Source organism: Puma concolor, chromosome B3, assembly GCF_028749965.1.
Source record: "Puma concolor isolate L17-30 chromosome B3, mPumCon1.1.hap2, whole genome shotgun sequence".
Lineage (NCBI taxonomy): Eukaryota > Metazoa > Chordata > Mammalia > Carnivora > Felidae > Puma > Puma concolor.
The window spans coordinates 55,600,860-55,625,542 of record NC_141672.1 but is presented as its reverse complement, the minus strand read 5'-3'; positions in this window follow the sequence as shown (position 1 = coordinate 55,625,542).

Sequence of the window (24,683 nt, the reverse complement as noted above, 5' to 3'; positions counted from 1 at the left end):
AAGGTTATATAAGAACCTATGAAAGATAAAGAAACAAAACTATTAGTGAAGAAGTGAACATTAGATATATGAAGATGAATCAAAATTCTACTATATAGAAACATACCAAAATGATTAAGAAAAGATAAATGTTTATTTACAAGCTTACATAAATGTGTAGAATAACTAGTTTTCCCCAAGAGGATAATTGAAATGAAAATAAAAGAAAAGCTTATTATGACTTTATTTTAAAACTCTTCATTGTATCCTTTCAAGTTCTTGCATAATTTTAGCAACTCTTTTCCTTTCAGTGTAAATATTTTGACTTCAGCAACGTTTTATAATCTATTCAATGTATAAAATCACATTGCAATGCCTGACTAAATTTGATTTTTGAAAGTTTCTGTGTTCATTAAAGACAAGAAAACGCATTGCAAAGAGATCAGGAATTATCACATTATGTATTACAGCCATTTATTTGTGGAAATGGAGCATGAAATAAACTATTTAGTTCATTAGCTCAAGTAGGAGAGCATTGTTCAAGCATGTTGTCCATTAATCACTGATAACCAGTGTTTAGCGTGCAGACATGCATGACTGCGAACATGACTAAATAATGTAGAATCCTCTTCATAAAAATCATAGTGTATGCAATTTTTATGTGTGATTTATCACAGTACCCTTGGCAGAGCCCCTGGGAAGAGCTTGAAATAGAGATTAATTAACAGTAAATCTTTACATGTTTTTAGAAAACAGATTTTGAATGTTCACATATCCTCCTCACTCCCCTTTTTCTCTTATGTTATCTCAAATGAAATTTGTCAAGACATCAGTGCAACCAGTTAAAGCTCTGACTCCCTTCTGAAACTAATGTCTACTCTCTGTACTTGATAAGATCTAATAACAAATTATTGATTTCCTGTCAAGAAGCATCTCCTGATGAACACTGCCAAACACTCTCAGTAATAGTGAAAGGTAAGAAATTCAAAGGAAATCTTGAACCCTGGTGTTTAAATCATCATATTCCTTAGTATTAAAATACTAAAGGTAGGCTACTTAAACTTTAAAGGTAGAGCAGTGAATAATGTTGTCTTCCATGAGGGTACCAATAAGACAACCTATAATAGTAACTCTGTCACTTCTCAAATATACTCCCAACTTTAGCAACAAAAGTTTAAATTCTGTTTTCAAAAAAAAAAAAAATTGGCAGTATTATCCAAAATAGTGATAATATGGGAATGTCAAATGTTCAACGACACCTGAATAAATAAATATACACAAAGGAGGACATAGAGCAGTGAGAATGAACACTGCATTTCAACAATATAGATGAATCTCACAAACATGGCAAGCAAAAGAGTATATATTGCATAATTACACTTATATAAAGTACAAAAACAGCAAAACTAAAATGTTGTTAGTAAAACTTAAGTGCTGTTAGAAGTCAAGAGTGGTTACCTTTAGTGCAGCCAATGATGATGGGAATAATTAAAGATTAACATGAGAAGGGTTTCTGGGGTGCTGATAATTGTTTCTTGAGCAGGATGCCAGTTGAGGGATATTTTTGGTTTGTAAAAATTCAATAAGCTGTACACTTGTAATATGTGCTGGTTTCTACATCTATATTATACCTCAATAAAATGTTAAAAATAATCTTACTTGTAGACAGAATGGAATATATACCTATAAATACCTTCCTATTAATAGCTAGGGAATCTAGGTAAGGATGGACTGGGATGCAGGAGTCCTAGCCAAGGACAACAGTAAGTACAGAAAGAGGATATATGAGCGAGGGCAGCAGCAACAGAGATCCATGACATCTGAAGGCAGCACTCAAAGTGGAGATGCAGGTAAGAAAACATCAAAACAGGTATAAAAGGGAAAGAATGGACAGTTGTCATTAATGGAATGAGATAATGCTGTTATTAAAATTTAGTTTCTGAGAGTTAGGAAATGCATGTAGTTAAGTACTGGCACTTTGAGGAGGCCTATTTCTCAGATTTCTATGACAAGAGCTAGAGCCACAAGAAATGTGATATCAAAACAAGGCAAATCAGGGCACCTGGATGGCTCAGTCACTTAAGTGTCTGACTTCAGCTCAGGTCATAATCTCACAGCTCATGAGTTCAAGCCCCACCTCAGGCTCTGTGCTGACAGTGCAGAGCCTGGAGCCTGTTTCAGATTCTGTGTCTCCCTCTCTCTCTGCACCTCCCCTGCTCATACTCTGTCTCTGTCTTTCTCTCTCAAAAATAAATAAACATTAAAAAAAATTTTTTTAAATCAAGGCAAATCAAAAAGTGATACCATCAAAATGGAAAATAGGACCATTATATCATCTTCTCCACAAAGAACACTGGTTTGACAATAATCTATGGACAGGAGTGCCTTTGTGGAAGTCCAGGTGTCAAGCGGAGAAGTTTCAGCACACCCTTAGAGCAAAAACAGAATATGAGATTGGACACATTGAAGAGGTCAGTAAAGACTGAAGAAGTTGACCCCTTCAAATGAAAAGACAGAAATGCAAGACTTCAAGGAACATAAAAAAATCAGAGAAACGTGATATCACCAAAGGAACATCATAATTTTTTAGGAACCAACCTCAAATAAATGGAGATCTATGATTTGCCAGATAAAGAATTCAAAATAGTTGTTTTAAGGACACTCAGTGAGCTACAAGAAAACAATTAAACTAAATTTTTAAAAATCCCTGAATAGAAGGAGAAATTTAACAGGGAGACAAAAATCATTAGAAAAAGAAGTAAACAAGAATACTAGAGTTCAAGAATGTAATGAAAAAATAAAAAAATACAATAGAGACCATCAATAGCAGACTTGTCTAAGCAAAGAAAGAATCTGTGAAGTAGAAAACAGCGCATTTGAAATTATCCAGTCAGAGGGGGCGCCTGGGTGGCGCAGTCGGTTAAGCGTCCGGCTTCAGCCAGGCCACGATCTCGCGGTCCGTGAGTTCGAGCCCCGCGTCAGGCTCTGGGCTGATGGCTCAGAGCCTGGAGCCTGTTTCCGATTCTATGTCTCCCTCTCTCTGCCCCTCCCCTGTTCATGCTCTGTCTCTCTCTGTCCCAAAAATAAATAAACGTTGAAAAAAAAAAATTAAAAAAAAAAAAAAAAAAAAAAAAAAGAAATTATCCAGTCAGAGAAGAACAAATTAAAAAGAATTTTAAAAGAGTAAAGAAAGTCAAGGCATCTGGGTGGCTCAGACAGTTCAACATCTGACTTCAGTTCAGGTCATGATCTCAGGGTTCCTGAGTTTGAGCCCTGCCTCAGTCTTGCTGCTATCAGCGCAGAGCCTGCTTCAGATCTTCTGTCCCCCCTCTCTCTCTCTCTCTCTGCCCTTCCCGCTTGTGCACTCTCTCTCAAAAATAAATAAATCTTTAAAAAAAAGAGTAAAGAAAATCTATGTGAGCTCTGGGATACCATTAATAGAGAAGGAGGAAGAAAGGGGCAGGTAGCTTATTTAAAGAAATAACGGCTAAGAATTTTCCAGTTCTGGAGAGAGATTTGGATGTCCAAATGCATGAAGCTCATTGGTCACAGAACAAGCTCAACTTAAAGAGAGCTTCTCTAAGACACATAATAAAATGATCTAAAATCATAAAGGTAGAATTTTAAAATTCTATTCAAAGATAGATTTCTCAGCAAAAACCTTACAAGTCAGAACAGAGTAGAAAGGTATATTGACAGCATTAAAAGAAAAACAACCTGCCAACTAAAAATAACTTCCTGGCAAAGTTGTCCTTCAGTAATGAAGTAGAAATAAAGACTTCACCAAACAAACAAAACCTGGTGAAATGGTCACCACTGGACCTGCCTTACAAGAAATATTGAAAGGAGTTCTTCACGCTAAAATAAAAGGATACTAATTAGTAACATAAAAACATATGAAAATATAAAACACACTGATAAAGATGAGCACACAGTCAAATTCAGAGTACTCAAATGTCTAATATGGTGGTATGCTAATCACTTATTGCTAGTATAAAGGTTAAAAGACTGAAGTATTAAAAAAAGCTATGGGGACACCTGGGTGGCACAGTTAGTTAAGCATCCAACTGATTTCAGTTCACATATGACCTCATGGTTTGTGGGATCAAGCCCTGCATCGGGCTCTGCACTGACAGCACACCGCTGGCTTAGGATTCTCTTTTTCTCTATCTGCCTCTCCCCCACTCACCCTCTCTCTCTAAATAAATAAATAAACTTAAAATAAATATCATTACAATAATTTTTCAATAACAACTTAAAAAGATGTAACTTGTGACATCAAAACATGAAATGTGCAGTAGTGGGAGTATAGCTTTTGTATAAAATCTAGATTAAGTTTTTATCAGCTTAAATTCATTGTTATATGTATAAGACATTTTATGTAAGCCTCATGGTTACCACAAAGTAAAAACATACTGTAGATACACAAAAAAAGAAAAAGAATCAAAGCATGCCACTACAGAAAATAATAAATTCACAAATGAAGACAGCAAGAAAGAATGAAAGGAACAAAGGAACTAAGAACACCAGAAAAAAATAAGATGGAATTAGGACCCCTTGCCTATCAATAATCACTTTATTTTTTAACATTTATTTATTTTTGAGACAGAGAGAGAGACAGAGCATGAACGGGGGAGGGTCAGAGAGAGGGAGACACAGAATCTGAAACAGGCTCCAGGCTCTGAGCTGTCAGCACAGAGCCCGACGCGGGGCTAGAACCCACGGACCGTGAGATCATGACCTGAGCCGAAGTTGGCCGCCCAACCGACTGAGCCACCCAGGCGCCCCTCACTTTATTTTTTAATTAGTTAATTAATCTCTCTGAGACAGCATGAATGGGGGAGGGCTGAGGGAGAGGGAGAGAGAGAATCTTAAGCAGGCTCCACACCCAGCACTATCTCATGACCATGAGATCATGCCCTGAGCCGAATTTAAGAGGTGAACACTTAACAGCCTGAGCCACCCAGGAGTCCCAAAGACTCTCTCTTTGACTTAATTTTAATCAGGCTTCTCTGAACCCTCTTCTTGACTATGCCTTGACATTGACCTCTGACTTATCTTAAAGAATCCCTCTAAATCAGTTTAGCAAGAATTTCCCACCTTTGATATCTGATCACCCTTGATATCTGATCAAGTTCTTCACCTCTCACCTTTGATGTATAATTCCTTCCTCTACCCCTATAAAGAATCCTATTAGGTCAGTTTAGCAAGAATGCCACTACTCTTAATGCCTTTTATCAGTAGTTTTCCATCCACTGATACCCTTACTCTCCTCTTTGGCTATAAATCACCAACTGCATTTGCTGTATTTGGACTTGAATTTAATCTCTCTCCCCTATTGTAATAGTTATGACCCCTATTGCAATAGTCTTGAATAAAGTCTTCCTTATCATTTTTAACACACATCAGAAAAAATTTTTCTTTAACATATCCACCTTATAAAGTACATAATATTTGTACCATTTTACTGAGAGAAAACTGAGACTCAGGGTTCAAATAAAACATTCAAGTTCACACAGTAAGAGCCAGAATTTGAAAGCAGGCACTGGAACTTCAGATGCTGAGCTCAACTGCTGTCCTCTACAGGAAAATGCTATTCAGCTTCAAATTATGTTTCAACCACAAAGAAAGTTCAATCTGGGTGATGTTAGACTAGGCTTTTATGGCTTATGAAGACATAGGTTAGCAGTAGAGAAACAGACTAAGTTAATTTTCTCACACAACCTCTTTTAAGGGAAATGATGCTACATGAACTTCAATGGAAATAGAATTTAGTGTCACGAAAACTTAGCAAGTAGGAATAAAAGAGGAGGAGTGTTGTTTTAACAATACCCACAGATAGTAAAACCTTCAAGTTCGCTGGCTTTTTGTTGACAAAATGTAGACTCTGCTGCTGAGAATTTTAATGAAAGAAAATATATTAGCTTTTACCCATAGGTCAGTGAAACCCACATTACAGACCACTTTTGTTACATACCAGCAATTCTTTTATTAGATATAATACAGTTCTTTACTCTCTGTTCAAGGCAACCTGGCAGGTTAAAACAATTTCATGTTTTTGAAGGTCATGCTTCAGGTTGGAGCAATAAGTTTGAGTTCAGCTACCCATGAGAAAAATAGGAAGTCTTACATTCCTATTCAAGAAGCCAGCCACTATCAAAACTGGAAGCAGCATCAGCAGGGTAAGAACACAGTTGCTGTAGTATCAGCTATAAAGAAAATGGGCCAGCTGATGGGGAGGTCTGAGGAGAGAGAGGAAAAAGGAGGAAGGCAGCAGGGTGTGGAGAAAATCAATGTGTTGGTCCACTACTATCATAGGGCAAAAGCCACGTTCAAGGGTTTGAGGACTCCCCAAGAGCCTGGCTGAACTTAGGGCATTTCTCAAGGACTGGGAGAACTGCTCTGAACCTGCAGAGAGTATCCTACTTCTGCATCACAGAGTACAGGAGGACATATGAATGCAAGGCAAAGGCTGGGTAAGGACCACTATTTCTCCCCTTCTTCCTTTTGGTAACAGAGTGCCCATGTTTTCGCTGGAAACATGATCTGTCAGCTAGAAGCTGCATTTCCCAGACTTCCCTGAAAACAGTTGTATTACAAAGTTTTTGCCAATGAAATGTGAGCAAAAGGGATAGATACAATTCGGGGACCTGTCAAAATAGGTAGGAGCACTCTACTTCATGCTCCTTTTCTTTGCCCTTTCCTTCAAAGTTGGAACATGGGGAGGGTGCAAGCCATCCACAGCCAAATGGACAAGGACCACACCCTAGGACAGTGGCTCTCTAAGAGTGATTCTAAGACCAACAGCATCAGTGTCCCCCTAGAAAGTTGTTAGAAATGCAAATTCTCAGGACTCACCCCAGATTTGAACTGGAAACTCTGGAAACAGAGACCAATATATCTTCTAATGTATAATAAAGCTGCCAACCTCTGGTCCAAGGAATACAATAGCAATAAGAAAAAGGAACCAAGGCCCATCAATGACCTCAGAGAGAAGAGCCCACACCTACCCTGGACTGACCACATATTTTTGAACTGTTGCATATGTTGTGGTCCCTTTCTTCTAGCAACTTACCCTGTATACTAATTATTACAGAGCCCATATCAACATTTTTGGCTCAACTCCAGCCAACAAATCCAAGAGACTGTGGATTTGGGCAATTTGCCTTCTATCTAGTCCCAAATAAGGCTCCATGTCTGTTCCAATTTTTATTCCAGCCCTCTAAAACAGATACGGAGAATTCTTCATCATCTTAAGAATAATCCTGGGCATTGTTTTCAACACAACCCCAGATTTACTGTATCCCAAAATGAATGAGTTAAGAACAAAGGTCTCCTGGATGATGAATTCTAGGATAGTCTCAGTTACCATGTCCAGGATAAATTTTCTCAGATGAATAGGTCAAAACTAACAAATGCCTACAGATTCCTAGATATAAAATCCTCAGCCTCTACCAAGACAGTTGCAACCTCAGCCAAACTATATCACCCATCTTTGAAACACCAAAGACCCACAGTCAATTCCTGTTTGATGCAGCAGTGATGGTTCAGTTCCAAATTTCTCAGGTAAACTAAACACAACCTGAAAAACAATCTCTGTACCACCTGTAAGCCATGTGGACAGAACACCAGCATCTGTGCTCTCTTTACTCTGCTATTCCACAAATATTTATAGAGATCTACTATATGCCAGGTCGTATGCTAAGTACGAGAGATATATCATCCTCTTCTCAATAAGTTCACAGCACAGACAGGAAGACACCAAATAAGGTATCAGCCAAGTAAGAAACACAAACATTTATAATAGAATTCAGTAATGGCTGGTATCTTTGTTTGAAAATGTGCTTTGGGAATAAGGCATAAGGGCAAAAAATTAGGGCCAGAAAATTAATTCATATTTCTCAGAAATGATGACACCTAGACAGAGTCTGCAAAGGAAGATCAGGAGTGAGGCAAGTGAAGACAGTAGGTAAAGTCACTGAAGGGACAAAGAAAGCCTGTGTAAAAATCACAAGACAGAACAAATTCAGTAGACTACAAGTGGCTGGAATGACTGACAAATCAGTCACATGAGAGCACAAGAGGACATATAGGACAGGTAAGTAGGAATAGATACTAAAGGTTATTGTGAAATACACCGTAACAATTTAACTTTATTCTGAATATTATGGGAAATATTCAGGATTTTAAGTAGAAGATTAACAGTATTATATTTGAAGTAGAAATAAAAATAGAATGGCAGCAATAGAATTCAGAATGCAGGCTACTTTGTTAACTTGGATGCAAAACAAGGCACACCTGAACTAAAAAGGGCACTGGAGATGGGGAAGAGAGAGCAGACTTAAGAGATAATAAAAAGGCAGATTCTGTAAGATTTAGTCAATATGGTATAAGAGACAAGTGATAGCCAAGATGTCTAGGCATAGGCAGCTGACTGGATGGTGATGCTTTTCACTAAGATAGACTATAGTAGAGGAACAGGTTTAGGAGGTCAAATACGAATTTTACTTAGTTATATACCACGGCTGATGCATTTGGCAAAGGGAGAGAGACACTTTTTCTTTTTTTCAGAGTACCAGCACCCTCAAAGCACAGAAAGAGGACCTAATGTATCCCTCCCATAGGTCAGAGGGCCTCAGGCTTAAAAGCACAGGGCTATGTATTACTGGCAGGAACAGAGACACCAGGAACCAGGTCAAATGTACACACAGTGTAATATGGGACTATGCTTCTGCATCTAAAAACACCTCCTCATGTGAGGGCCCCAACTCAAGGGTGGCAAGAGGAGTAGAACCCAGAAGGGGTGCATAGGCCAGGTGCACAACAAAATTTAAACACAAAGGAGAAGCCTGAAGATTTCATACCATGGACCCTCCAGCAAGGAAAAATCAATAGAAATTGAGGATTAGTATATGAGATGAGAAAATAGCCCCTCCATATTTTCTTCCACTTGCTGTTAATATAGGGTTCTCATCTCCAAACTATTCACTATTGTCAATAAACTTCAGTATTTTCCTTGATTTCTACAAGGATTGTGTTGCAAGTGTAATCACTGTTATTTAAATTACAAATATGGCCACATCTCCAACTGGAATCACCTGTAGGTGGTGTTCACATCAACAGAGATAGATGGAAAAGCTTGAGTGAGATGGACATCTAGGCCTACTAGACCAGAGTCTGGTCCATAACATTATCTGTAGTCCATCAGGGTACCTTCTTTATCTGTTTGGAGGTACCTATCAGTTTGAGATCTACCTGGAAGTAGAAAACACCCTTCCTGTGTATGAAGGAGACCTCAGGGAAAGATACTAGGAAGGGCGCAGCACCTAACGAGACAGACATTTATGGAAAAGTTGCCTGCTCCAGCAAAATATAAGCATAGGGCCCATGAATACATGAAACTTGCAGCAGATTTTCCCTTGGGTGTTTCTGTTTTTCCACAGCCTTAAAATTATCCCACAAGAAGCAGCAAAGGATGTTGCAAAGGATGCAAAGGATGTTTGCTTTTTTAAGAGTACCAACTCTGGAGCTAGATGACCTGAGTTCATATTCCAGTTGTACAAATTCCATAAGCACTTTGTGCCTCATTTTCCTAGTCTTTAAAAATAGGGATGTAAAATTATACTATACTCATGTACTTGTTGCTTAAATGAGTTAAAATTTGTAAAATAGAACACTACCAGACCAGGTACACAGTGAGAACTGTTTAAGTGTTAATACTACTGTATACATCTAGAAAAAAGGAACTGGGGACTGGGAAAGTCCCGTTTAAAATCAGCAGCAACATTGCCACCTAGAGTCCATCCTGAAGGCTTGCCATGTCAACATGCCTTAGAAGGATCTACCATTCTTTCACCTGAAATCAGCAATAGGGGTGCCTGGGTGGCTCAGTTGGTTGAGTGTTTGACTATTGATTTTGGCTTAGGTCCTGATCTCATGACCATAAGATTGAGCCTGGTGTCCTGCTCAGCATGGAGCATTGGGACTGCTTGGGATTCTCTCTCTCCCTCTCTCTCTACTCCACCCATTCCCTGCTCAAGTGCTCTCTTTCTGTCTCTCTCAAAAATAAATAAATTTGAAATCAGCAATAGTAGTATCAGCTATCCTAAGGCATGGAGCACAGTCATCCACTAAACCATATAAATAGTTTATCTACAAAAACTATTAGTAGCCCAAGTAGAGGGCTCTCAATCTCTATATTCTTGGCAAGAACCATCATTCCTACATCTCTTCCCAGGACATTCTATGGGTTTATTTGAAATTCTTAACTCTAGAACCTAAAACTTTTCATCACTCCAACTCTTGGAGGATATACAGCATCACGTAGAAATGTTTAGGGCATGAGAATAAACTAAACTCAGACATGGAAATATGAAGGGCTCTTCTACTGCCTGCTGAATTTGGAGACTTTATAGGCCTCTGTCACAACAAATGGTATCCGGGAGTTCCCCGCAATTCAGGAACAAAATTCGATGCCTATGGTTATTGGCACATTCTCAAAACAGCTCACATTTTAGACCACTATGATATCTTCTCCTGCCTGTATGTGTTCACTCTGAGTCTGCTACCTCTATAACCTCCATAGCCAAATGACTATGGCATGAACCCTAGATTGTTTTCCATTTTGGAAAGTTTCTTCTTTCTTTTCTCCCAGTAAAAGCACATTATCACATCATGGTCCTATACCACACAGAACTCCTTCCCACTAAGTTGACCATATTTAATTTAATAAGACACATCCTTCCAGCCAAACTAAGGTTTCCATTCAAGGTGTTTTGAGGTTCACATTTCCCTCACCTCCCTCAGCAGTAAAACTTTGGGGAAACTTTGAGCAGTACTCCTTCAGTAGGACAAAGGACTACCAGATAAATCCAAAAATAAGGGTCTTTGAAGAGTTCTTAATATAAAGAATAGGAAATATGGTTCTTAAAAAATGATCCATTCCATTGAATCCTCCAAAAGAATAACTAATTCCCAAGCCCTAATACAAAGAGCTGTAAAATTTGGAGACCCATAAAATGCAAACTCTTCCATATGTCCCTTTCTCCCATTGGTTTTCCCTGCCAAACCTGACAACATTAAACCACAATATGCTCACCTTCTCAACTAGTGAATGATACAGAGTGTGAAAATAATACTGTTCTACATGCCCTGCATCACTAGAGATGACCCCAGTACCTAACTGGTGAGAAGCTAATCAGGTCCAAAGCATACCTTCAAGTTAGTGGGGGTGTTCCTCTAAACTTAGGCCAGCACCACTCACTGGAAATAGCCTGGACCAAGGAAAATGGAAACATGTCAGAGCTCCCGGACAAGCACCATTGGGCATCATACCCAGGGCACCATCTGCTGGTCTCCAAAATCAGCTTTAATTTCCCACCTATTGTTTTACACACACATGCACACACACACACACACACACACACGCACACACAGGAGTCAAAACATCTCACCCCTATTCAAGCAAATAGAGATTGCTTCCCTTTATTCTTGTTGCACCATCACTATCAGGTAGCCCCACTTGCAACCCTCTTACTATAATTCTTCTCTTCATTTCTACCTCCCAGGCTACTTTTTTCCCCACTTCATTCACTTTATGTCTTGTATTAAAAGAACCCATTCTCCTCCAAAAAGAGTAGTAGCTTGACTGAAAGGTACTGTCATGGCAGAAGGCATGGACTGTGGAGCCACACTCATGGATTCAAACTTCAGCTCCGGCACTTTCTATCTGTGTGATCTTTGGAAAATAACCTAACTTCCCTGTGGCTGTTTCCTCATCTGTCACATGCAGATATTAATAGGACCTGCATCACAACTGTTACAAGGATTATGGGTCTTGATATATCTAAAGCACTTAAAACTATGCCTGACACATAGCATGATATGAGCGCTTTTATTGTTGTTGTTGGCAACCACTGTGTTATGCTGCCTCCTATGGTAGCGAAGATGAGCTCTGGAAACAGACAAACTGGGGCTTGATTCCTTATTCTGCCTCTCATTAACTGTATGGCCCTGGACAAGTTACATAATGATAATGGTAATGATACTTGCATTATAAGATTTTATGAAGATCAAATTAAAAAACAACAACAAATGTACACTCCTCAAAAACTGCTAGCTATTACTAATATTAGAAGCTCTTCCAATGTATAAAGGAAAGGAGACCCAAAACAAAACAAATAAATAAAAACTAAAAGCTAACAAAACTCGTGTAGTTCTAAGATTGCAATTGCTTAAACCAGGATGTTAACGCTAGGAAAGAAAGCTAGGGATAGCAGAATAGGCCAGGTACCAAATAATGAGTACAATGTCACTGTTCCCCAAATCTTGGGCTCCTACTGCTTCTAGGTAAATCCAAGCTCTTCCTCTATTCCAGGATTCAAAATTGTCTGTTTACCACTATGCACCAAAAATAAAAGCAATTTTGGTTCCCAAATGATAATTCTAATATAAATCGTCCTGATTTATTTTCAAAGAGAGTTTTAAAAATTATTCAATCATTTAAAAAATTCATTTGGATACCATAATGTAAAATTAAATTGGATTATCTAAATCATCTCTTTAATTTTATAGATAATATAATTGAGAACAAGAGAGGTTGAATAATTTACCCAAGGTCACATAGCTCCTAAGTAGTAGAACTAAAGTTAAATTAACCCAGACTTCTGGTTCCTAATTCATAGGTCTTTCAACTATACATGTTGCTTGCTTCTCTTCTCTCGTCTTTTTTTAAATCTTGTATCAGAAAGATGTTTCTTCTCTTTTATTGATTCATTTCTTTGGAATGTATGCGTCTCTTTATCCCTAAGAAGGTGAAACTAGCACATACAGAAAGTAGAATTAAATGCAGGAACACTGAAAGTAGCCATGCTTCATTAAGAGCAAATGGAGTAAACCTATGTGTAGCAGAGCAACAATTTCGCCATAGCTATCTGATTTTCCATCTTACAGAATCTGTGTGTTCCTTGTTCATGTCTCATTAAAAGCTGCTGTTGTTCACTGGGGTAATTTTAAAAGTTTGGAAGACATGGACTAAAGTTATTGCCCTACACATGAGAACGTAATTGCACTTGAGGTTTGTTGACCTATTTACTTTCTTCAATACATTTTGTGCCTATAGTAATGAGAACTTGAAATAGACCCTAGTCAGTTGGAAAGACAGCATCATCTGCTTTTCAATTAAATTATCCAGTTCAACAATTTCTTATTTACACCAATGCTACCACCAGACGGAGGGGAGGACCTATCATATCTATAGTTGACATTTTATTTTCTTTTCCAAATTCTAAGCCCTTTCTGATATTCCTCATTTCAATTTTCTGGAGGAAAATGCTCATTTTCTTATTCAAGAAACATAATGTCTCCCTGGTAGGGGTAAAATTAAAGATCTTGCTAAGGCAGACTTCTTTCTAAAATTTGTTTTTGAAACAAACATTCTTAAACATTTCATTATGACTGATTTTCAGAAGAACCAGGATGCCTAATATATAAATTGCATTTTATCCATGCTATCAGCAAGGACAGAAAACTATAAATGTAATGTTTTAGTTTCAAAATATACAGTTTAGAATCATGCAATATTTTTTTTCTAACAGAGATAATGCATTTTTTCATTATTGAATTAGTATGGGCAAAAGTGAGAAATGAATTCTCACAAACAGACCTATCTTTACAATGCTAATATATTGGGACCTGCTAACCACCAGTTATGAGTATTACAGCACTACCTTGTTCATATTAGGGAGTTTTCAAATGGCCTTCATACCATGACTCAAAGATAAAGATAACTATTAATCAAATAACTCTAAATTCCAGGCCAAAGAGAACTTATACCTTCTTATTTAATAGAAACTCAAAGAAAACAGGAATTGAGAAAAGGGAAGAATTTGGATCAAGGGGGACTCAGGAAAATACCTTTGGTGAGACTCACTTGATAAGGCTCAACCTAGGCTCAGGTGATTTAGAAGACTTATTCTGAACCTCCCCTCCCCTGCCCCCGCACCAGGATTTTAATAGACTCTAAGATCCCAGGTAGTATGGCCTCAGTGAAAGCTCCAAGAGACTGTTTTTCCCATCCCCATATAGAACATCTAGGCCCATGGGGCGCCTGGGTGGCGCAGTCGGTTAAGCGTCCGACTTCAGCCAGGTCACGATCTCGCGGTCCGTGAGTTCGAGCCCCGCGTCGGGCTCTGGGCTGATGGCTCAGAGCCTGGAGCCTGTTTCCGATTCTGTGTCTCCCTCTCTCTCTGCCCCTCCCCCGTTCATGCTCTGTCTCTCTCTGTCCCAAAAATAAATAAACGTTGAAAAAAAAAAATTAAAAAAAAAAAAAAAAAAGAACATCTAGGCCCATCCAAACAGACATATGAATGAAGAGGCATAACACATAACTACCAGTATAATTTACAAAAATAAACTTGTCAGGAATAACTCACTTCACAAATTATCCCATAACTACCTCACAAACATCTCCTTTATCACACTACCCAACACAATGCTTAATGCATTAGCTATAAAGACTATAGCTAAATAAAATTATAAATACATTCCATTCCTAAAGGGCCCCTAGTGGGTCTGAAGTCTCTAGATTTTTTAGGTCAATCCCAAGATAAGACAACCTACTAAAAATATTCCAAATCCTATGTACCTCCAATATAGCATTGTCTTTGGGAGATAAAAGCTGCCCCAGGTTAGCAATAAGTGACATAAACCTCATAATTTGGGGATACAAAGATGACCTGCTATTTCATTATTGACTATTTTTGAATACCCTAGATTGTTTTGCCCATAATAGGTACTCAAATTAATATGTTCAATTAAAAGGAACCAGCTAGATATGAGCAACTTAAATTCCACAACCCCCTTCTGCTCAGAAGGTACCCTTCACAATGGCTCCTCAATATTTCAGCCAGTAGCAATCATCTAACAGACATAACCCTCGTCATCCTACATAAGAATAGATTTGCAGGATATCAGGAAAATAGTCTCCTTCCCTCAGTGGTGCCAAATTTGGATGTTTTCCAAGGCCTTCATTTCTCCTAATCTGCCCAACTACATATATATGACTTACATATGTAGAAAAATATATGAAGTTATATTAGGTATCTACCATTTTTCCCTGCCTGTCTCAAATCTCCCATAATTGATAACAGCAATTAGAGATCCCTTGCCCTTCCCATTCTCAGTCCATATAGAGCAGGTGGGTTGATCTCACCTCTGGTTCTGGGCTTACATGTACACGTGATATACAGAGTGATTTAACTTAGAGAGCCCAAGCTAGGACCAAAGAAACTCAATCCCAAGGATATTTCATTATAATTTTAGGAAAGAGAAATTTTTGCCATGAATGAGGGAGAGGGTGAAGAAGTTGGCCTACACGAAGTGAAGCAGATGCAAAAGAAATAAAGAAAAGACAGAGAGAGGGGTGCCTGGGTGGCTCAGTCAGTTGGGCACCCAAGTTTGGGTCAGGTCAGGGTCTCACAGTTTGTGGGTTCGAGCCCTGTGTTGGGCTCTGTGCTGACAGCTCAGAGCCTGGAAACTGTTTTGGATTCTGTGTCTCCCTGTCTCTCTGCCCCTCCCCGGCTCGTGCTCTGTCCCTCTCTCTCTCTCAAAAATAAACAAACTTTAAAAAAAAAAATTTTTTTTTAAGAAAAGCCAGAGAGGTAAAGAGAGACCAAATCTTAAGGACCTTATTTTAGTTCCAAAATATAGATTTGCCTGATACCTGACCCATGCCTGAAATTTTCAGTTATATGAGTCAAACTCCTTTTTGCTTTAAGCCAGATGATATCACAAGCAACAAAGTGTCCTCACTATGAATTTTATTAAAGTTTTCTAATTTCATTCAAGTCATAATTTTCATGTGAATCATAATGCAAACTTTTCAAAGAAAGCTAATTTTATTAATGAGTTTCCTCCAAATGGGTACACTGGATATATATCACCATAAGTGCAGATAATTTATCTTTCTTTTTTAAGGAAAAAAATGGAGAAATAATATGAGTATCATTTAGAGAATTGGATTTTTTTTATATCTTAATTTAACCAAAAAGATTGCTTTGATATACGCCTGAAGCTTTTCAAAATAGCGTTAAAATTTTTGGATATCAAGCCAGAGTATCTTTTTGATAACACTGAAGCCAGTCTAAAGGTCTACTGAAAACAAAACCAAACAAAAAATCAGAAGATTATACATTAAACAATAACAGCTTTGCTCAAAACATGTAAAACCTCCACAATTACAGTTTTGCTTTACAGTATGACAAGTCCTACCTTGTTGGCATTCTAACAGGGTGTGAAGAAATGCTATCCTTTCTATTCTAAAAAAGAAAATATTTGCATCGACTCTAATAATTTTTCTGTCAGACTAGGAAAAAGGATCATTCTCATTCTTTGTGTTTTCTCCAAAGCTGCACAGAATGTGTAGCAAGTGAAAAAAAAAAAAAGTGTTTAGAACAGCTCGTTTTCATGCACTACAGATTCTAACCTTGTCTCTAAGAGCCAAGGTTGATGCGTCCCATGCCAAATTAAATCTAAGATGTATGCAGAAATGAAAAGGGTAGCATTCCATGAAAAATTCCACTTTTCAGTTAAAGTAGCTAAGGTTTATTAAATATGCAAAAATTACAATGTCAATGTAACTTTGCAAATTAGGGTTTTCTTTTTAAATGTTTAAGCACTGTACTGTAAAGAATGAAACAGTTGAAGACTTTCACAGCTTGTTACCTGTATCTTTTTCTCAAAGAAACTGCACTAATAAATAAGCCATACATTTCCCAAAGATAAGGGATTTTTGTTCATATCCCAGTGAGCAGTTTACTGAATATATTTGAACAAATTGTCTTTGTTCAGTGACCCTGACTAATTCTCCTGCTAGTTGGATCAGTGTTACAAACCTTGGTGCCTTATGATTCACAAACATCATATTTTTGAGCTGGTATATCCTATCCATGCAGCTGATCATTGAGCACAAAGATGTTTTGTACTAGAGTAAGATGCATCATATTTTTTAAAATGGAGATTTGCAAAGGCTTAAGGAAGCTGAAGGCAGTAATATAAAAGATCTAAATAAGCACGTCTTTTAATATAGTACTATTTTTCTTTCTTTTTAAATAACTTTTACTTTCTATGATGATAAAGGTAATGAGGTTTCAGTGGAAAATATAGAAAATACAGAAAAGTATAAAGAATAAAAATCACCTCTAATCCCTACATCCCAAAATATTAAAATTCTAATAACTTAGAATTCTCCCCAAAATGTTAAAATCTGGGGAGAAAGAGGAAGATTCTTCCAGACATTTTAACACTGAAATAAATAGATAACTTTTTCCAAATTGAGATCACAGCCTAAATACTGTTTTGTATTCTTTGTTTTTACCTTACATATATCACGAACATTTCCTTACTTTAATAATTATAAAATATGATCATTAACAATTGCATAACAACTTACTGCCTCCTGCATTTTAAAATATCTTTATGAGGACCTAATGCTTGTCAGGCACTATGCTAAGCTGTCCATACACAGCCCTAAACAGATCTTTGTAGACAGGCACACACCAAACTGTTAATTACATACATGAATACTTTGATAGCTATTTTTTTAAGACCTTTTTTTAAGGTCCTATGAAAGCAAATAATATAGGGCTCAGTCTAATCTGGGAGATCAGGAAAGGCTTTCCTGGGAAAGCACAACTTGAGATGAGGCCTGATGGATGAGTAGCAGTTAACCTGGTGAAGGGAAAAGAGGAAAGTAAGCAAACAAAACAAGATGTGCAAGTCCTTGAATTGAGAAAGAGCTCCAGAGTGATTGAGGAATTGAGAGATCAGAATGGTGGGATATTAAAAGGCTGGCAGGAATAGGGAGAATTTAGCAGGAGATTAGGCTGGCAGGGTAGTCAGGGGCAGAGTTCTCAAGGTCTTTTAGGGCATATTAAGGATTGTGGGTTTTATCCTAAATGCAATGAGAAAACAAATGAAGGGATTTACACTGAAGTGATATGATCAGATTTGCATTTTAAAAAGACCTCTGTGGCTGCAGGACAGATAATGGATTACAGAAAAGAAAAGTAGAAGCTGAGAGACAGTAAGAGAGCACTGTAATAATTCAGGTTAGAGCCACTGGTTAGGACCAAGACATAGAAGTGGATAGAGAGAGAAACAGACATATGCAAAATATATTTTAGAGTAGAATCAATAGACTTGGTGATGGACTCAGTGTGGGAGGCAAGAGGCTGATGTGTAGGATAAGTCACAGCATGAGAAACTGAACAATGAAGGCCTCATTTGCCAAACTGGGAGGGACTGGTATAGGAGCAAATCTGAAGAAGACAATCAAAAGTTCTGTTGGTAAGACAAGTTTGGGCTACCTGTGAGATACCAAAGTGAAGATGTCAAGGTGACAGTTGGATGCACCAAGTTTGGTCCTCAGAAAAGGTCCTGGGTAGAAGATTAGATATTGAAGTCATTAACAAATTAATGGTATCTAATGATCAAATGTTTTCAGAATCAGTGAGATATTTTAGGAAGCATAGCTAGAGTAAGCAAAGAAGTTCAGTGGAAACTCAAACACTTAAATGTCAAAAGGAGACAAAGTTTTAGACAAAAATAGTTTTAAAAGGAATAGCCAGATGGGGCACCTGGGTGGCTCACTCAGTTGAGTGTCTGACTTCTGCTGGGGTCATGATTTGTAGTCTGTGAGTTCGAGTCCCTCATTAGGCTCTGTGCTGACAACTCCGGAATCCAGAGCCTGCTTCGGATTCTGTGTCTCCCTGTCTCTCTGCCCCTCCCCTGCTCATGCTCTGTCTCTCTCTCTCTCTGTCAAAAATAAATAAACATTAAAAAAAAAATTTTAAAGGAATAACCAGAGATAAGAGCAAAATCAAGGTAGGTAGAGTATCAAGGAAACTAAGAAAAGAGAGTATTCCAAAGACGAGAAATTATCCAACATATCAAAGTATTTTGATTACAAATGATTCACTGAATTTAACAACATGGAATCCATAATGAGCTCAGTGAGACAAGGTTAGGTAAGAGGTAGGGCAGAAGCCAAATAAGAGTAAATAAGGAATGAGGTGGTAAAGACAATATATGTAGACCACTGTTTTGAGAATATTGGCTCTAAAGGGTATTTCAGAAAGAGACATATATTCAAGGAAAAGTGTGATTGATTGCTTATTTGTTTTTTGTTTTAAAGAATGAAATATTCAAAAATATGTTTACTGAAAATGATAGCTGAGATTAAAGTGAGGAGAAACATAAAGAACTGCTTGAGCAAGGTCTTAGAGAAGATGAAAGAGGATGGAATCCAGGGCACACAAAGAGGATTTCATCTTTCTTGGGAGATGGAATCCTTCATACTGTCTCAAAAAGGAAAAAGGAGGGGAGGAAGCAGTACAAATATAAGTAGATTTGTCATTACTATGTAACAGCTTCTACTTTTTTTACAAAGTATGCAGCAATGTCATCCTCTGAAACCCCAGGAGAGAGAAAGAAGAGTGAAAAATAAAGAGAATAGAGATTTAAAAAGATTGGAGAAGATGGGCAGGTATGAAATAATCTTTGTTAAGCACAAGTAAATGGAATTGCCAGTGTTAAGGGTCCAGATGAAACGAAAGATAACACAAAAGATGACTGATTTTCTTCAATAATTTTAGTTGCAGCAATACAGGCATAGAGAAAGCTGGTAGCTGAAGTTTTCCAGAGCTGAAATTTTGCTGAAGAGTAGAGCAAAAGAAAAGCAAAGTACAAAGAAGAGTTTGCAAGAGAGCAACTATAATGAAGAATGGACCCTAAGCTGAATACAATGAAAACAGGAAGAGAAGGTAGAGTCAATATAATAATTTAATGAACTTAGGTGGTTGAACATTTAATTTACATTTTTAATTATAGTATATAAAGTTATGAACATCTTTGCAAATAATTCATTAATAAAAATTTTGATCATTTCACTTAGATTCCTAAATGGAATCTCTGAGTTAAAGTTAATAAATGTTTTAGAAGTCTTAATACAGAAGAAGATGGCAGCACAGGAGGACGCTGGGCTCACCGCATCCTGCTGATCACTTAGATTCCACCTACACCTGCCTAAATAACCCAGAAAAACGCCAGAAGACTAGCAGAACGGAGTCTCCGGAGCCAAGCGCAGACGAGAGGTCCAGAGGCCCACGGAAGAGGGTAGGAAAGGCGGAGAGGTAGTGCGTGCTACACGGACTGGCAGGAGGGAGCCGGGGTGGAGGGGCAGCTCGAGGGCCAAGCAGAGGCCCGGAGTCTGGCTTACAAAAGCGGAGGGGCCGGATGGAGTGTGTTCTGACAGCAAGCGGGACTTAACATCTGGGAGGTTATAAGTTAACAGCTCTGCTCAGAGGGCGGGAAGGCTGGAGGACAACGGGAGGGAGAGTTGTTGAGCCCCCGATGACAGAGCTCAGCTTGGCAGGGAAGAAAGGTGCTCGCCAGTGCCATCTCCCTTGCCCATCCCCCAGCCAAAATCCCAAAGGGAACCAGTTCCTGTCAGGGAACTTGCTTGCACCCTGCAAACACCCAACACTGTGCTGTGGATCCATCCCTCTGGTGAGTCTGACTCCCTCCCGCTGCCACAGGGCCCCTCCTGAAGTGGATCACCAAAGGATAAGAGAGCTGAGCCTGCCCCTTCCTCCCCAGTGCACCTTGCTAATCCACCCCAGCTAATACGCTGGATTCCCAGCATCACAAGTCTGGCAGTGTGCAAGTAGCCCAGAGGCCACACCACCCCACAGTGAATCCCACCCCTAGGAGAGGGAAAGAGAAGGTACACACCAGTCTGACTGTGGCCCTAGTGGTGGGCTGGGGGCAGACATCAGGTCTGACTGCGGCCCACCCACCAACGCAAGTTATTCAAGATAGCACAGGGGAAGTGCCCTGCAGTTCTGCACCACTCCAGGGACTATCCAAAATGACCAAACGGAAGAATTCCACTCAAAAGAATCTCCAGGAAATAACAAGAGCTAATGAACTGATCAAAAAGGATTTAAACAATATAACAGAAAGTGAATTTAGAATAATAGTCATAAAATTAATCACTGGGCTTGAAAACAGTATGGAGGACAGCAGAGAATCTATTGCTACAGACATCAAGAGACTAAGGAACAGCCAGGAGGAGCTAAAAAATGCTATAAATGAGCTGCAAAATAAAATGGAGACAACCACAGCTCGGATTGAAGAGGCAGAGGAAACAATAGGGGAATTAGAAGATAAAATTATGGGAAAAGAGGAAGCTGAGAAGAAGAGAGATAAAAAAATCCAGGAGTATGAGGGGAAAATTAGAGAACTAAGTGGTGCACTAAAGAGAAATAATCTGTGCATAATTGGTATTCCAGAGGAGGAAGAGAGAGGGAAAGGTGCTGAAGGGGTACTTGAAGAAATAATAGCTGAGAACTTCCCTGATCTGGGGAAGGAAAAAGGCATTGAAATCCAAGGGGCACAGAGAACTCCCTTCAGATGTAACTTGAATCGATCTTCTGCATGACATATCATAGTGAAACTGGCAAAATACAAGGATAAAGAGAAAATTCTGAAAGTAGCTAGAGATAAACACGCTCTGACATATAAAGGGAGACCGATAAGACTTGTGACGGACCTCTCTACTAAAACTTAACAGGCCAGAAAGGAGTGGCAGGAGATCTTCAACGTAATGAACAGAAAAAATATGCAGCTGAGAATCCTTTATCCAGCAAGTCTGTCATTTAGAATAGAAGGAGAGATAAAGGTCTTCCCAAACGAACAAAAACTGAAGGAATTCGTCACCACTAAACCAGCCCTACAAGAGATACTAAGGGGGATCCTGTGAGACAAAGTACCAGAGACATCGCTACAAGCATGAAACGTACAGACATCACAATGACTCTAAACCCATATCTTTCTATAATAACACTGAACGTAAATAGACTAAATGTGCCAACGAAAAGACATAGGGTATCAGAATGGATAAAAAAAAAAAAAACAAGACCCATCTATTTGCTGTCTACAAGAGACTCATTTCAGATCTGAGGACACCTTCAGATTGAAAGTGAGGGGATGGAGAATTATCTATCATGCTACTGGAAGTCAAAAGAGAGCTGGAGAGCCATACTTCTATCACACAAACTAGACTTTAAATTAAAGGCTGTAAGAAGAGGTGAAGAAGGGCATTATATAATAATTACAGGGTCTATCCATCAGGAAGAGCTAACAATTATAAATGTTTATGCACTGAATACGGGAGCCCCCAAATATATAAAACAATTACAAACATAAGGAACCTTATTGATAAGAATGTGGTAATTGCAGGGGACTCTAACACCCCACTCACAGCAATGGATAGATCATCTAGACACACGGTCAATAAAGAAACAAGGGCCCTGAATGATACATTGGATCACATGGACCTGACAGATATATTTAGAACTCTGCATACCAAAGCAACAGAATATACTTTCTTCTTGAGTGCACATGGAACATTCTCCAAGATAGATCATATACTGGGTCACAAAACAGCCCTTCACAATACACAAGAATTGAGATCATACCATGCATACTTTCAGACCACAATGCTATGAAGCTTGAAATCAATCACGGGAAAAGTCTGGAAAACCTCCAAAAGCATGGAGGTTAAAGAACACCCTACTAAAGAATGAATGGGTATAGACGCCTGGTTGGCGCAGTTGGTTAAGCGTCCGACTTCAGCCAGGTCACGATCTCGCGGTCCGTGAGTTCGAGCCCCGCGTCAGGCTCTGGGCTGATGGCTCAGACCCTGGAGCCTGTTTCCGATTCTGTGTCTCCCTCTCTCTCTGCCCCTCCCCCGTTCATGCTCTCTCTCTGTCCCAAAAATAAATAAACGTTGAAAAAAAAATTAAAAAAAAAAAAAAAAAAAGAATGAATGGGTCAACCAGACAATTAGAGAAGAAATTTAAAAATATATGGAAACAAACGAAAATGAAAATACAACAATCCAAAAGCTTTGGGATGCAGGGAAGGCAGTCCTGAGAGGAAAATACATTGCAATCCAGGCCTATCTCAAGAAACAAGATAAATCCCAAATACAAAATCTAACAGCACACCTAAAGGAACTAGAAGCAGAACAGCAAAGGCAGCCTAAACCCAGCAGAAGAAGAGAAATAATAAAGATCAGAGCAGAAATAAACAATATAGAATCGAAAAAAACTGTAGAGCAGATCAATTGAACCCAAGAGTTGGTGTTTTCAAAATATAAACAAATTGAATAAACCTCTAGCCAGGCTTCTCAAAAAGAAAAGGGAGATGACCCAAATAGATAAAATCATGAATGAACATGGAATTATTACAACCAATCCCTCAGAAATACAAGCAATTATCAGGGAATACTATGAAAAATTATATGCCAACAAACTGGACAACCTGGAAGAAATGGACAAATTCCTAAACACCCACACACTTCCAAAACTCAATCAGAAGGAAATAGAAAGCTTGAACAGACCCATAACCAGTGAGGAAATTGAATCAGTTATTAAAATCTCCCAACAAATAAGAGACCAGGACCAGATGGCTTCCCAGGGGAGTTCTACCAAACGTTTAAAACAGAGATAATACCTATCCTCCTCAAGCTATTCCAAAAAATAGAAAGGGAAGGAAAACTTCCAGACTCATTCTATGAAGTCAGTATTACTTTGATTCCTAAACCAGACAGAGACCCAGTAAAAAAAGAGAACTACAGGCCAATATCCCTGATGAATATGGATGCAAAAATTCTCAATAAGATACTAGCAAATCGAATTCAACGGCATATAAAAAGAATTATTCACCATGATCAAGTGGGATTCATTCCTGGGATGCAGGGCTGGTTCAACATTCGCAAATCAATCAACGTGATACATCACATTAATAAAAGAAAAGATAAGAACCATATGATCCTGTCATCGATGCAGAAAGAGCATTTGACAAAATTCAGCATGCTTTCTTAATAAAAACCCTCGAGAAAGTCGGGATAGAAGGAACACACTTAAACATCATAAAAGCCAATTTATGAAAAGCCCACCGCTAGCATCATCCTCAATAGGGAAAAACTGAGAGCTTTTTCCCTGTGATCAGGAACACGACAGGGATGTCCACTCTCACCCCTGTTGTTTAACATAGTGTTGGAAGTTCTAGCATCAGCAATCAGACAACAAAGGGAAATCAAAGTCATCAAAATTGGCAAAGACGAAGTCAGGTTTCACTTTTTGCAGATGACATGATATTATACATGGAAAATCCGATAGACTCCACCAAAAGTCTGCTAGAACTGATACCTGAGTTCAGCAAAGTTGCAGGATATAAAATCGATGTACAGAAATCAGTTGCATTCTTATACACTAATAATGAAGCAAGAAAGACAAATAAAGAAACTGATCCCATTCACAATTGCACCAAGAAGCATAAAATACCTAGGAATAAATCTAACCAAAGATGTAGAAGATCTGTATGCTGAAAACTATAGAAAGCTTATGAAGGAAATTGAAGAAGACATAAAGAAATGGAGAAACATTCCGTGCTCATGGATTGAAAGAATGAATATTGTTAAAATGTCAATACTAGCCAAAGCTATCTACACGTTCAATGCAATCCCAATCAAAATTGCACCAGCATTCTTCTCGATGCTAGAACAAGCAATCCTAAAATTTATATGGAACCACAAAAGGCCCCGAATAGCCAAAGTAATTTTGAAGAAGAAGACCAAA